This window comes from Heterocephalus glaber, unplaced genomic scaffold (assembly GCF_053883595.1).
Source record: "Heterocephalus glaber isolate CG9 unplaced genomic scaffold, H.glaber_assembly_v1.0 deba00001497, whole genome shotgun sequence".
Classification (NCBI taxonomy): Eukaryota; Metazoa; Chordata; class Mammalia; order Rodentia; family Bathyergidae; genus Heterocephalus; species Heterocephalus glaber.
The window spans coordinates 49,354,881-49,370,906 of NW_028258320.1; the positions used below are offsets into that span (position 1 = coordinate 49,354,881).

At 39.9% G+C, this 16,026-nt stretch overlaps 2 long non-coding RNA genes across 2 annotated transcripts in view; one reads left to right on the top strand and one right to left on the bottom strand.

The window, feature by feature from the left end:
* LOC147825683 (uncharacterized) overlaps positions 1 to 16,026 on the top strand; it is a 22,674-nt gene continuing 6,648 nt past the window's right edge. The window contains exon 1 of the long non-coding RNA XR_015440408.1: positions 1 to 124. This is a non-coding gene — a long non-coding RNA (uncharacterized LOC147825683). The remainder of the gene's footprint in view (positions 125 to 16,026) is intronic.
* LOC110347848 (uncharacterized) overlaps positions 8,514 to 16,026 on the bottom strand; it is a 25,594-nt gene continuing 18,081 nt past the window's right edge. Inside the window, exon 4 of the long non-coding RNA XR_002392718.2 lies at positions 8,514 to 12,366. This is a non-coding gene — a long non-coding RNA (uncharacterized LOC110347848). The remainder of the gene's footprint in view (positions 12,367 to 16,026) is intronic.

Sequence of the window (16,026 nt, forward strand, 5' to 3'; positions counted from 1 at the left end):
GACTGCTCAGAGGAACTCTGCCTTCAAAAGGAAAGTGAAACTTCAACTGGGTTAGGAAGCAAGAAGTAATATTCTGAGAAGAGTAGGCAGAAGATAGAAGAATTTTCAAGTTCCTGGTACTGTGGTAGGATTTTCATATTTTTTTTTATTCTCTAACATTTTAAAAAATTTTGTTTAGGGCCTCCCTACCACCATGGGACAGCAAGCTTAATAAGGCTAAGAATCCCATCTTGTTCACTATTAAGTCCTCAGTTCCTGGAAAAAAGCCTACACAGTGGGTATTCAATGACTGAATGAATAAATAGATAGACAAATGGCCACGATGTGAGCGAGGAACAGTGAGAAGACAGGCCTGTTTGGAAAGAGGTGTCTCTCTTTGTTAGTGAGGGACTCTCCAACTCACCAGCCAAGAGATTCAAAACACAGGGGCAAGTGAAACCAACTGAGCAGGAAATGGGAGCTGCTCACTGACAAGGCGGGCCCTGCATTAACTGCAGTACAGGACTTGAACACGAAATTAAATTAAAACACAAAGAAGACAAAACTGTTCTGCATAGCATGCTGGACTCTGTGTGCTTGGTCAGCCAACAGTCATTCAAAAAAAAAAGATTTTTACCCCACCCCTGCTTTGTTTAGAACATAGGGCATTAATGCAATCACAATATTTTTATTAATGTACAGAATGACTGTATTCACTATTTAAGCAGATAGATTCATTGCTATCTCATATTGAATCAAATGTCAACCCCTAACTGGTTTGTTTTGGTTTTATACAAACTGTTTTTTTGGTAGGTTTTTCCATCCTATACTCATGCGATTGATTAGTAGACCTAAAGACAGTGTTTTACATTAATTTCTGCTATGTCCTCTCATATTGATCTGAGACTGTCTTTCAGCTTATTAAATTCATTTTAAACCTTGATCCTATCATCAATCACAGCAGTTATTCCTCTTAGCTCAGTACCATCCATACAAATGATCTGCAAATCCCCCAAGGATGGATGCCTAGAGGAAATGTGGAGAGTTCTAAGGGACTAGAAGTATTTACCAGTTCACAAACAGCAGCCATGTATAAAAAGGAAATAGGTTGAGGCAGGGCAAAATCACAATCTTCAGCTTACATAACCCAGAAAGGTTTACCTAGGAAGTCACATTTTAGAAATGGAGAAGGAAAACAGCTTGACAAATGTTGAGGCAGGCAAGGAAGGGGAGAGAACATATTCATCTTGGAAGTAAAACTGGGGGTAGGAAAAAAGCTGACCTGTCAACTTAGACTGTTAGAACTTGGGCCCCTGCATCTTTAAATTTTCTTAGAATCATGGGCCACAGGGAATATCCTTTCCTCTATCTCTCAGGAATAAATCCTACATTGGTGTCTTAAACTGGTTCTCTTCCTTTAGCCACTCCCCCAGGCTCTTTCCTCTAATCCTGTGTCAGTTTCCTATATACCTTTCCTTTCTCTCTGTTTCTGTTGTAAAATCAATTATAATTCACTTACATCTCCAGAGATGGGTTCATTTTCCATCTGCTCCAAACAGGCATGCCCTTGGACTGTACCATTCCTAGCTCCTCCTGCCTCCCCCACCCTGCCTTCTTCTCCCCATTAACTTTATCTTCCTACACACAGTGTAGGAACACAGATGTTTTCACCCTGTTGCTCCAGCACAAGGGTATTTTCCCAGTGTCTCTGTGTGTATGCTGCAGGCACCATCTCTCTGGGGAGGGAGAGAGTAAATGTTTTCATTCCAAACCCTCAGGGTCAGGTCTTGTTTGTCTAAACTGTGTTTGTTGCCGTAATTATCAGATTAGCTGATCTCTGGCAGCAAGTTGGGGGGGCAGTGTAGGAGGGAATATTAACCCTGTGTAGGATGGTTGCTGTGCTTTTTCTTGGATACCTCAGGAAAGAGCTGTCATGTCTCTTCTAACCTGGAAGATTTGATTAGAATTCTTTTCACCAACACTAACAGGCTTTGCTATTACTGTGCTCTATGTAAATCCAGCCATCCAATGGGCTCACTGCTGGGATCCAGCAGGCATTCAGCAGAGAAGAGGGTTGAAAGGGTATCTCTCTAGGGATCTACAGGGGAAAGAAAGAAATGGAACTTAAGGAGGATCTGGATAAGTGACTCCACAAAGGAGTATCGGTGTCACTCAGCCCAGTGAGGAAACCAGAGACATGCACTGGACAACTTCAGCTTGTTCACCCACCCCCTCCCCTTTGGCACACGCACATCAATGCTACAGGGCCTCATTTAGCTTTGTTTTGGGATTTTCTGTTGTCACCAAGAATGTTGAGATAATTTCTCACCACTGCTGTTTTAGGAAAGCCAACAGTCTCTCCTTGTGAAGATAGCCACAAGTCTGTCATCTGGCTCAGATGGCTGACTTTTCAATTTAAAGATGTTCTCCTCTGCTATTTTCTCTTACCCAAAGTACCTCTAAACCTCTGTCTGGTCTCCAAAGATACAATAAATGCAGATTGCTCTCTCCAACTAACTATAATAATAACAATTCCTTTACATTTTAATTACCTGTTTAACAAATGAGTAAATATTGTTGCCTCAAACAGACTGTAGGCTTTTTGAGGGCAAGAACTATCCTTGAGTCCCACATATTGGTTACCTGGCAGAGGACCCCAAATACTTAAATAGGAGTTGTTGATTGCCTTTTTCTAAACTTCTCCTATTTCTGACCTCTGTTACTTTCTGACTTTATATTTGGATTTTACTTAGTATGATTATTTATAGATCTTTTGTTTCTGGAACAGTCCTCCAATTCATACTTACCCACTCCTCCTCACTCCATGCACATACACACACAGAAGAAAACTATTACTAGGTATCTATATACCTCGCACTGCACAAACTTATTCCACATGCAATATCTTCTTTGAAAGCCACTATGACTTATAAGGAAACAGAGACTCGGAGGGCTGAGTAGCTTAAACAAGCTTTAACTGGTAGAATGAAGATTGGGCTCATGTGTGTGTGACTCTAAAATCCATACAAATCCCATCTTTCTAGTTACTAACATGGAGAAAAGTTCAGGGAAATAGGGAAAATGCTCTCTTTGCCCAAAACTTAATTAAAAATCAATCTCTCCAGTATTTTTCCCAACAAATACAGATGTAATAATTTCTTTATAAAATTAAAAATAGCTCAAACCCAATTAACAAATTCTGAACAAGATTTTAAACAATATAATAGTTGTGTTATTGGGCTAGCATTCATTTTAATTGAATGTGACTCACTTGTCCATATCCATGCTGTTTATAAATCTATCACTGTTTGAACACAAGTATGATTTTTCAGATATTCCATATAGTTCACACCGATTCACCAAACTGCTACTGAAAAGTTACTCCTGACTTAGAATAGTTCCATGTTCTAAGAGAATCAGTCTTTTTTCTCTACTCATGTTACTGGACTTAGTTCCAAATACTGTATGGGTAAGACACAAAGATTCTTAGGAAGAAATGTTCTGAATCAGAATTGGACAGGGAGTTTCCACATGGTGTTCCTGGTCTGTCCCAAAAGCAGAATCGGATGGGTTTCCAAGGAAGCAAACAACCATGGAGTCAGCTCTTTTCATCTGCCAGAGAAGGCTTCAGTTCAGCTTGCAGTCAGCCAAGAAGTTACCCAATCTCTCTTCCTCCCAAGGTCCCTTTTGCTTCCTGGTACCTACCCTCCATCTGCTTATTACGTCACTCACCACAAACCACACCGAAGTGCAACCCAAGATCTTACATAGGTCAACTGTACCATGTTTATTAGTTGTTCTGATAAGAGAGTCCGTGGCAGAGAAGTTCAAATGACTGTTTTGTTCCAATCTACACACACCATCCCAATTTGAAGAAACATTCACCTAGGAATGGTTTTAAAGAGCCTCATAGCTAGGCATGGTGATGTGCATCTGTGGTCCCAGCTACTCAGAATCCTGAGGGGGGAAGAATCACTTGAATTCCAGACTAGCCTGGGAAACACAATGAGACCCTGTCTCAAAAAAAAAAAAAGAGTCTGGGAAATAGAAAAAGAGATAATATAAGTGCCTAAAGAAAAACTCAAAGAGCTTATTTTTAAAGATAAAAAAGGAGGAAAATAAAAAATTATTTTGGCACTTTGTGGTAGAATATTACTCATACGTTGAGCAAAATTAATTTTGTGTTCCTAAAATACCTTACTTGATCCTGTCTCTGAATGGTCAGCTTGTTCTTGTTCAGATATTTGAAGTGCTCAGGATGTTTTCTGGGCCAAAGGCCAAAAGATCTAACTAATAGCTGGGTGGCTTTCAGTAAGACACATGTTCTCTCTGGGACTTATCTGGGAAGTTGGGGACTGGACTGGATGACATTTAGATTTCTGATTTTATGATGCACCATCATATTTTCTGTTCCTATAGGGATGCCAATAGGGAACACTGTTCAGAGATATTACATTTTCTTGATTTATTATATGCAAAACCCTTAGAATAAAGCCTAGCACACAGAGAAGTATAAGCTATTGTTATCACTGACATGATCATTGAGAATGATGAGGCTAGATCCAGGCACACTACAGCTGAAAATTTAAAGAAATAATCTGGTATTCTGATAACTTTAAAGCCCTTTCTCTTAAAGGCTTTTGATATGGAATAAGTTGTCAGTATGGCTACTGACAGGTAAGTACAACTATCATTCCCAGAAGGATATTTTGCTAAACAAACAATCACCATGACAAAACAAGAATGTTTCCTTTGAAAATGTAGCTTTATTATTTGGTCATAAAATGGATTTGGCTGCCTTGCAAATAGTGAGTTTCCCTTTCCTGGATTCAAGATTTCAGGGATCCAATGGCTAGACAAGTCCTGTGACTTTAAAGAATTTGTCTCCCAAAGTCTATTTCCCAAGGAAACCTTACCCAAGAATTACAGTCAGTGTCCCCAGGCCTGTGTCAATAGATCAGGGGAGAGTGAGTGGGCTACAGCCAGAACATCTAGGCCTGTGAGAGCATACTATCTGTCTGCTGTAATATCAGTGGCACCATTTCAACCCAGACCATGTTGCACCCTAAATGGTGAAGCTATGTCTTCTAAGCCTTCAGTTGAAAGGTGATTCATGGGGAGCATTACTGAGCAATGCCCAAATTCCTTCTCTCTTTACTTGTGAGACCTAAGAATTGAAAACACTAAGGGAATATCAGAGCCACACAAATAAGGGAAGGGCCAGAATCAGAACATCAGAATGGAATGGTTTCCATTCCAGGATTGAATCTCTCACTTTTCCTCCCTATGAAGAGATGGAGTTACCTTGAGATTGAAGATGGAAACTTAGATATGATTAGAAATTCATATGCAGTGTTAGACCAAAATGAATGGATAGCAATAAGGCAGAAAAGGAAATAAGTAATTTTTTTTTTGGTACCGGGGATCAATCTCGGGTGAAATAAGTAATTTAAAAAAAGGACAGTAGAGCAAAAGGGCAGAAAATAGAAAGTTGGAGAGGCAGTGGGAGAGAAAATAAGGAAATACAGAGAGTTTTTTTTTAAAGTTATACTCTAAATGCAAGAAAGATGTAGATTTAACATTAAACAAAAGGAGATTGAAAAGAAAGATGGCAACAGCATCATGTATTAAGAAAGCTATGCATGGGGCCGGGGATTTAGCTCAGTGGTTCCGGCGCCTGCCTCGCAAGTGCAAGGTCCCAAGTTCAATCCCCAGTACCAAAAAAAAGAAAGAAAGAAAGAAAGAAAGAAAGCTACACAGAAGAAAATAGGGTAAAAAAAGGAAGTCTATTATAATTTAAAGTTATCTGATGAAAATACCTACAAGAGATGATAGTTGCCTCTACAAAGGAGATTCTCAGTCAGAAAACTGAGTATCTGGACAAAAGTCCCCCAGTTATTTGCCAGGGGTCTCAGCCCATCCAAATTAAAGGAGAGCAGTTGACAAATTGTAATCAGAATAAAAGCTTCTATTGAACCACCTTGGATCCTTTACATCTGCCTTTCTTGGAGGGCTCCTTCCTTCTTCTCACTTCTTTCCATACCTCTCTTGATATAGCTGTTATTATTCTTACGTTACCATGGGATATTTAGTCTGGAGGACCTTCAAGAACACGTTTAGCTCTCCAAGTCAACAATTCTCTACTTCTGCTTTGCTATTTCTTTTCCTTTCTTTGGTGTCTCCTTTACTGGGTTCTGAGTTTGAAGAACAGAGTAATTAATTAGGTTGCCTGGAATCAAGCATTAGCCAGCACTGGAAGCAGAAGCTATATTTCAAAATAGCTGAGCATTATTTCCTTAACAATAACGATGAACTAAGTAATTTAAGAAGTACTTAAAGATAAAACCATAGAACCTGTACTTGAGTTCACCAACCAAATGTGGCAGCTTTAGATTCTACATACTCAATAATAATCATTGCTGCCTGCTGGTATTGAGCATCCTGTAGGTGCTGTGTACAATGTGAAGTACGTAATATACATCAAACTATGTCATCCTCATAACATCCTAATGAGGTGAGTACTGTTGTCATCCTCACTTTACAGTGGAAGTTCAAAGATTAAATAGTTTAACAAGATCACAAATCTTATAAAAGACTGGGATTCAAATACCCTTGGGAGCACCTTACTAGGCTGCTTTTTCAGGGCCCTTCTCTACATCAACTAGAATCCATTTAATGACTCAAGACTGACTAAAACAGGAGTGAAGTTCCCAGATTCATCTCATTCCTACTTTAACACTAGTTTCAAGGATTCACGATCAGGAGCTGCTGTTTCTCACGGTGCCATCATGATCCAACCTGCTCTAAGCTGTCTGTTACCTCACCTGTCCCAACCTGCAGATGCCCACTCTGAGGGACTCTTGGCCTTGGGGTCCTCTCTCTCTCCACCCCGTTCTCCACCAGTTTGACTTCATCAAGGCGCATAAACCATCTTTAAGATTGAAAGTCCTGACCTCTGAAATCTTATCCATCAATCCTAGGCACAGTGTCTTCTTTTAAACTACTGGCTGCCCATAGGGGCAATCCAACAAAAATCCTTCATTTGAAAACACCACTAATTTAATTTGGGGTTTTTTTGGTTTTTTTGGCTTTTTTGGTACCGGGGATGGAACTTGGATCCTTGCGCTTGGAAGGCAGGAGGCGAAACCACTGAGCTAAATCCCCGGCCCTAATTTAATATTTAAAATCATTAGCTTTTGAGATTATACAAAATATTTGTGTAACCAGGATTTGGGTATAAAAGAGGACAGAGCCCCCGCCGCGGGTCCCAGCAGCTTGCGCGGTCGGCGGAGGAGCGGCAGCGGCAGAGCCGTTTAGCTCCGCAAGGCCCGACCACCGGCTCCCGCAGCCGCAGTCAGCTTTGCCGGCCAAAGAGGCGCCGAAGGAGGAGCCCAAGTGGAGATGGCGAGGCTGTCAACTAAACCTCCTCCTCCAAAAGTGGAAATGAAGCCAAAAAAGGCAGCGGATAAGGATCAATCTTTGAACAAAAGAAGTGCAAGCAAAAGGGAAAGGGAAGCAAAGGGAAAACAGGACGAAGTGGCTAACCGAGAAACTAAAGATTTACCCCCCGAAAACGGAGAAACTAAAAAGCGAGGAGAGTGTAACCTCTGACTGAAGCAGCAGAAAGGAAGCCACGTCTGATTAATCACACACCATGTCTTACCAGTCTCCTTTCTTGTACAATCCAGAGGAATATTTTTATCAACTGTTTTGTAAATGGAAGTTTTTTGTAACCCTGGAAACTTTTTTTTTTTTTTTTGGTACTGGGGATCGAACTCCGGACCTTGCACTTGCTAGGCAGGCGGCGGAACCACTGAGCTAAATTCCCGGCCCTGGAAACATTTTTTTAAAAGGAGGGACTCCCACCTCATCACATTTTTTTTAAAAGTGTAAATGATTTTTTTAGAGGTGAAATAATTGGCTGGTTGTTTATTGTTTGGCACAACCAGAAAACAATGGGATATTGAATTATGGGAGGCTTTGAGTGTCTTGGGTGTCAGCTTAACATTCCATAGGTGGGAGGTTAGTTCTCTATCCTACAATACAAAGCATACTACAAGGCAATTTGGAGTCACAGTCATGCATTTAATGTCTTGGATATTTTAAATGACCTATTCCCATGTTTATTTTAGTAGAATTGTTTCCTAAAGAACACCTTACTCCTGATCCTTGCCCTATCAGAATCGTGTGCACTCTGTAACATCTTTGGTCATGGTAGTTCAGTTTTCCTAATTTTGTTAATGTTCTGTGAAAGATCAAAAATGAGTGTGTATATGATATGAAAGTGTGAATCAGTGGCACTTAAGTAACACCTTATCTGTGTTTGAAAATACTGGTACTTGATAATCCTCTTAAGGGAAATTTGTCTCCAAACTTGAAACTGGAAAGTCACTGGAATAACTGAAAAAAGAAACAATACATGGCTTTTTAGATTTTCAGTGTGAGTGTTAAGACTTGTGTAAAAGTGAAATGTCTGTACTGATCCTCAACACAGTTGATAAAATCTCAAATTGGAAAAAAAAAGAGGATAAAAATGTTTTCACATAACAATAATTTTAATAACAATATGGTTATTAAAGATCATATTATATTATCACTAAATCTAACAATAGTCTAGCCCAGTTTGAGGATTATAATTATCTGGAAGTAATAAAGTATTAAAAATTATAATTCAGACATTTTTAGACAAACTTCTCCACTCTTCCACCCTACTTTGCCTTCTCACTCCCTCCAGGCATCCAAAATGATGGAATCTCTGTGAATAGGGCCAAGTACTGTGAATACTCAGTAAATATTAACTGGCTGACTAAATTAATTCATTTATAAGCCTCCAGTATAGTAATTTTGCTGTCTCTCAAATTTTAATTATTTCCTTTCCTTTTACTAACATGGACTCAACACACAGTTGTTTAATTAGGGCTATTAGGGCCTCCACAAATGCACAGTCTGGTAATGGTGCAAGACAATATGAGAGCAAGTGTTCTGGTGAGGGCTGCCGAAACAGGAAAAGACCATGTACCTTGACCTTGGCAGACCTAGGTTCAAAGGTCAGTGAAATGGGAGTAGTGCCACCTCATTCTGAAAGGCAATAATAACTGTAAACATTTTAGAAATTTGCAGACTTGCTGTGTACAGTGATCTCCCCAATCTTCCCTACTCTCTTACATAGGACAAAAGTAGGGTTTGTAGGGGAGGGCTGAACAATTTGCCCGGTCTGAGGTCTCACAGCTAGTCCTGGACTGTGCTGGAATTTGAATACAATCTTGACTCTTCTATGCAATGCCTTTTTTGTGTGTACGTTTTTTGTGGTTTTTTTGGTACCGGGGATCGAACTCGAGTCCTTGTGCTTGCGAGGCAGGTGCCAGAACCACTGAGCTAAATGCCTGGCCCATGCGTGTACATTCTTGAAGGTTAAACTCTTGTCAAGTTCCTCTCATACTAAGTGCTTAATATGTTTCCTCAACCCCTGGGCAGGGGAGAAGAACACTAGATTACAGGTATGAAAATGGGCTATGTTACTTTACCCCTGGAGAAGTAGAAGGTTACCTCCTGAAGTAATTTGGCCCAGGAAGAATGAAGGAATGGGAATTCTGCTTCCCTCCACCCCAGACAGTTCTTGGAAGCACTGATGGGGAGTAGAACCACAGACAAGTCAACCCTTATCCTCCTGGAAGGACTGAAGTTAAATGAGGAAGAGGTTCCTTCCTTCATCAGGATAGTTTTGATGCTTTTGTTTTCTCCAGTTGCAGCTTGATTTGACTTAATTTTACTTTCATATTAAATATTCCTTTCTTTGCTTTTGAAAAGTGTTATCCTTGCTTGAAAGAAATTTGTGTCTACCCAGGTTGGCTCCAAGAACAAGATCAAAAAAAAAAAAAAAGAACAAGATCAATGTGTTATGTACATGTACCAACTCTCTACAATGAATGTAATCTCTATGTACTACAAACATGTACTAGTTAAAACAAACAGTTCTTAAAAAAGAAGAAGATCAAAGTGTCCTTTGGATTAGGCATGGTGATGTAGCTGGAGAACTCAGGAAAGCCAAGGAACCTGGCAGAGAAGAGAGAGAGAAAGAGAAGGAGAAGGTGGAGGTGATCAGGAAACTGGATGACACCTGTCACCACAGAGGATTCCCTACTACCTCTTCCCAGCACGCTTTTTAAGTCTGACACAAAAGGCAGTCAGTGCTCCAGGGGGTCAGAGACAGGAATATGCTCACACCCTAGAAAACACTGGGTGGAGGCAAAGTAGTGTATGAAAACATTCCCAAATGTTTGAGCCAAGATAACAAAAGTTAGATCTGAACAAGTTGCCTAACCTCCTTGAATACTCCCAAGTGTGATGGTGGTACTATACGGATCTCTAAGGGAAGCTGTTGACAACTGATGAAATCATGTGCAGAAAGGGCCTTGCAGAGTAGGTGACTCAAGCACCTGGGGAAGGACAAGACACTCAGGCTGCAGCCCCAATAAATGGGAGAATTTGGATGTTGCTATATCCTACCAAAAACTAGGTTGGGCTATTCTGACCGTCCAAAGAAAATGTGTGATGATGGTAACTCTAATAGCCGCTAAAGTTAGTCCATTTTGGGAAAATAAAAAGGAGTGCAAAAGAGTTGCATTATCAGAGAGAGTAAAAATGGAAAGGGAGATCTTTTAGAAGAAAAATAGCATACAGTATATCTAGGAAATAGTCTACAGTGCCTTAATAGAAGGCCTAAATTTAATCTTAAAAAAAAAAATTCAGTGCCTGTGTGAAAAAAAAAAAAAGTCATCTTGTTTGCTGACTGTCAAAGGGAAGATGTTTATATTAGGAATAGAAAAGAACTTTTAAAATGATGGTAAAGGTAGGCCAGGGATTTAGCTCAGTGGTTCTGCTGCCTGCCTTGCAAGTGCAAGGTCCCGAGTTTGATCCCCAGTACCAAAAAAGAAAGATGATAAAGATAAGGTACAAAAAAAAAAGGAAATCCACACCTGATTCATAATTATTTTTTAACTGTGGTAAAATACACATAAAACTTACCATCTCGGGCCGGAGATTTAGCTCAGTGGTTTCGCCACCTGCTGCACAAGCTCAAGGACCCGAGTTCGATCCCCAGTACCAAAAAAACCCAAAAACTTACCATCTCAACCATTCAGTCACATTAAATTCATTCACATTGTTGTGGACCCTTCACCACCATTCATCTCTAGAACTCTTTATCTTGCAAAACTGAAATTCGGAACCCATTATGCAATAACTTGCCATTTGTCCCTCCCTCCAGTCCCTTTCTACTCTCTATAACTACTCTAAGCACTTCATATACGTAAAATCCTACAGCTTTTTGTTTTATTTTTGTGACTGGCTCAAGTCACTCAGCATAGTGGACTCTCAGTCTTTAAGTTAGATGTATTTCCAAGTTATTCACAGAGTGATTTATGAATATAGGTCACAGAAAATGTTTTAAGTAAAAATTCAGATGCTACCAGGCTGGCATGACCCAATACCAATATCCATATACAGTATAAGAAGAATGTTTCCCTAATTTCTCTCTCAGTGAGTCTGCTATTTGTGTGTAAGAAGGCTATTGTTTTTTGAGTGTTGACCTTATATCCAGCTACTCTACTGAATCTGTCAATTAAGTCTAGAAGTCTTTTGGCTGAGTTTTTTGGGTCTTCTATGTAAAGTATCATATCATCAGCAAATAATGACAGTTTAACTTCTTCCTTTCCTTCTTTATTCCTTTTCTTTCTTTCTCTTTTCTAATCGCTGTGGCTAATGTTTCAAGAATTATATTGAACAGGAGTGGTGATAGTGGGCATCCTTGTCTTGTTCCTGATTTTAGCATGAAAGTTTTCAGTTTTTGACCATTTAGTAAGATGTTGACTGTTGGTTTTTCATAGATAGCCTTAATCAGGTTGAGATAAAGACCTTCTATTCCAATGTTCTGTAGGGTTTTTATCATGAATGGGTGTTGGATTTTGTCAAATGCCTTTTCTGCATCTACTGAGATGATCATATGGTTTTTGTCCTTGACTCTGTTAATATAGTGCATTACATTTATTAATTTACAAATATTGAACCATCCTTACATCCCTACATCCCTGGGATAAATCTGACTTGGTCAGGGTGTATTATGATCTTCTTTTTTTTTTTTGGTACCAAGGATCGAACTCAGGACCTTGCGCTTGAGAGGCAGGTGCTGGAACCACTGAACTAAATCCCCGGCAATGTGTATGATCTTCTTGATGACCCTCTGTATTCTGATTGCCGGTATCTTGTTGAAGATTTTTGCATCTATGTTCATTAGGGAGATTGGCCTGTAGTTCTCTTTTTGGGTTGAGTCTTTCCTTGGTTTTGGAATCAAAGTAACACTTGCTTCCAGGAATGAAGCTTTTTCCACATCTGGAAGAGAGAGTGGGTATGGATGTAATGTCATCTCAACAAAACCCCAATGCAGCTTGTGGAGCGAGGGGCTTCTGCCCTGTTGTTGAATTATTTTGTGCTGCTGTAATATAAGAGTTCAGAGGGGAGTTGACTTTAGGGTTGGCCACATTCCCCATTATGTTTTCTGTAGGGCCCATCCCATATTATCCCTTCCCAGAGTGTTCAGAGTAGCTCATTAATACATAGGCAGGTGGCCAGTTAAACAATTCATGTTTACTGAGAATTTGCCACAGTCAATAAAGTGGACAGTTTTAAAAAAGAAATTGAAGTGAACAACACAGTCACCTCTCATTGTGTCTATTTTTGTCTTTCTCAGATATATTAGTCACTTTTCCATTGCCAGTACAAAATCCCTAACACAGATAACTTAAAGGAGAAAAAATTATTTTGGCTCACAATTTCAGAGATTTCAGTCCATGCAGGGTCCAAAGTAAAAACACCATGATGGTAGGGTATGGCAGCCAAGAAGCTGAGAACAGGGAAAGAGCCTGACAGGAGGGGACCAGGGACCAGATATAGTCTCCATGATCATACCCTCATGACCCACCCAGAAACGCCCAGAAGTATCCTTTACTAATCTCTGAGGCATCTCTCAAGCCAATCAAGTTGACAATCAAAATTAACTATCACACCCAATTATGAAGCAGCTACAGAATTTGGATGGGTTGATCCTTTAGCTCTCAGAATGAACTTTGATTGGCTTAAGTGAATCAGTAAGACCTGCCACCCTGACTGCAGTGATTGATTTGGGAACAGGACAGTGACATAATTCCAACTAATGAGACACAACCACTGGAAGTGAACCAAGAAGCTCAAAATCTCAGACATTCCACATTAAAGATATGGCATCTTAGTATGAAAGATGCTATGGACATTAGAATCCTGGGGCCAGGGATTTAGCTCAGTGGTTCTGCTGCCTGCCTCGCAAGCACAAGGTCCCAAGTTCAATCCCCAGTACCAAAAAAAAAAAAAAAAAAAAAGAATCCTGGATGATATAATTCAGACTGTTGCTGATCCACTGATCCTGAGGCCAACCTTGATCTGTGTCTAGTTATCTGAGCCAACAGATGCCCTTAATTGTGTTGGAATTGAACCTTATGTTACATATAACTTAAATTATCCTAACTGATTGCTATCTACTGAATTATATTCCCCTAAAGTTCTTGAGGTCCTAATCTCCATGTGATAGTATTTGGAGAGCGGGTAGCTGCAGAGTAATTAGATTAAGATGAGGTCATGGGGGGAGGCCCTCATGATTGGAAAAAGAAAAGATACTAGAAAGTCTCTCTCCACCTTCTACAAGGATACTAGAAAGAAAGATACTAGAAAGTCTCTCTCTACCTTCTGTAAGGATACAGCAAGAAGATAACAGTCTACAGGCCAGGGAGAGAGCCCTCACTGGAATTTGACCATGCCATCCCTGGATCTCAGACTTCCAGTATCTGAAACTGAGAAAAAGTTAATTTTCATTGTTGAAGCCACCCATTCTATCATATTTTGTTATGGCAGCTAGAGCTAACTAACACTGGCACAGACATCTTGGGATACATACTCTAGCTGAGTGGTTCAACTGCAGTCCACCTTTATCCAATAAGGGTGACTGAGCCTGATCTATGACTCAGTCTCTCCCCAGTGCTCTCTAAATCATCCATGGGAAAGTCAGCTCCTCCCATAAGTGCAGTCCCAATGGCCCCTATGCCCCTGAAATGCTCTTACCAACAGGCTGCCTTAGGGTGCAGGGGAAATGGCAGCACACTTAAACAAATGAAGATGAAGAAAATAGAGGACAGGAAGAGAAAGATGACAGAAGAGGCGGGAGGTAGCATGGTGAAGAACAGCATCTCTTACCTATATCTACCAAAATAGCAGAGAACAATGAAAACATACCATCAGAAGGGCTGCAAGTGTAGCCAGAAAGCCCATTGCCATCAGCACCAATATCTTTGAAATATTGTATTTTATTGTAAAAAGTCATGAAATACACTTTCTGCTTTGTAAAGTGCCTTTATATTTTTATATCAAAATGTTTCTCAAAAATCTTTGAGAAGGGCTATTTTATTGAAAATATCTGAAATCATTTCCTGCCCTCACTCTGCCTGCCCTGAGATATTCACACATCAATATGAGAAGCGCAAGTACATCAGAAAGAGCACTGACTCAGTTTTTAACTCAGGTTCTTTTTCCCAGTTCCATCCTTCCTAGACAGGTGACCTTCAACTTTCAACATTCACTTCCCTTCTATAAGCCTCTCTTTCCTTGTAAGGAGGATAACATCTTTGCCTTTCTCATGGGGTATCAAGCTCCAAGGAGTGAGAGAAAGGACTTAGGGGAACCAGAAAATCCCAATCCTTTGGCCAGGTAGGGTGACATTAATATTTTCCCAAGATCAGTCTGGACATTGACTGAGCCCAGGTGAATCCATTCTTGTACTAATCTCCTAGTTATTCTGAATCCTTTTTATCCAACCTTTTTATCCAACCTTTTTACCTGTGCCAAGAAGAGCAGTACAGGAGGCAGAAACAATACAGTCAGCTATCAATAAGGGGGTAGGAAAGAAGTCAGATTCCTATTCTCATATATCTCTACATCTCTTAGTTCCCCTCACTTCTATGTCTTCCAACTGCATTAAGTGACTTCAAACTTGCCTGTTCTGGGGAATCTGAGCCTGTCCCTTACGCTTGCCTCATGATCAAATCACCTAAGATGCAGGGCAGAGCAAGAATGAGAAGTGGTTTCACCTTCAGGACTCGATTCATTGGTTGCTTGGAGCACTATATTAAGAAGTAAAAACCACTCAAGGGGAATGAGTGGTTTAGAGACGTCTGCTTTGAGCATGGGAAGAGAGGACAGCAACACTTGTGCTACCACTGGCCATCCTTGTGTAGAGGCCTGTGATGAGTCAACTCTAAAAAATGCAACAATTATTGAAAGCTGGAAGGTTTTCAGAAAAATCTCAGATGTAAGTGTTTCTCTCCTTGGGATCTTAGGCCCCAGGGGCATTTATAAAGTCAGTTAAAAATGGCTTATATCTTATTTTTGATATTATGAAAGCCTAGCTCCTTATCTGTGGTATGGTTGGCTAGGTTAACTACAAGTAGTGCCAATTTCTTTCCTTCTGGATAGAACTGTATCAACTCCATTCACAAACCCTGGGTGTATCATGTAATCACTATGATTTAAATTTGTTGAAATCACAGAAATTTCTGGAATGTTATTGCTTGACCTGAGTCCAACATGCCAGTTGAACCCATAAACTATTGTGGATGCAAGTACAGAATGATGACCTAAGATAAGAGATTGATTGCAGGGAACAACACTAGAAAAAAAAATCTTGGTAATTAAGAGGTTGGGAATCACTAGTCTAATGACATATGATGTCAATCTTAATGTACCCCTTCAAATATTACCCTGAATTTCTGGAAATTGTAGGGCTTTCGAATTGCGATGAATATGTCATGAATTTACTTCAAAATTCCTATCACTAATTCAGCATGAATTGCTTGAGACTTTCAAAATACCAAATAGCTTCTATTAAATAATTAAATGTCTTTTGCTGTAGAATTCTAAAGGCTTTATGCACAGCTGTGGAATTCTAAAGGGTAAGCTTTTAGAAATTTA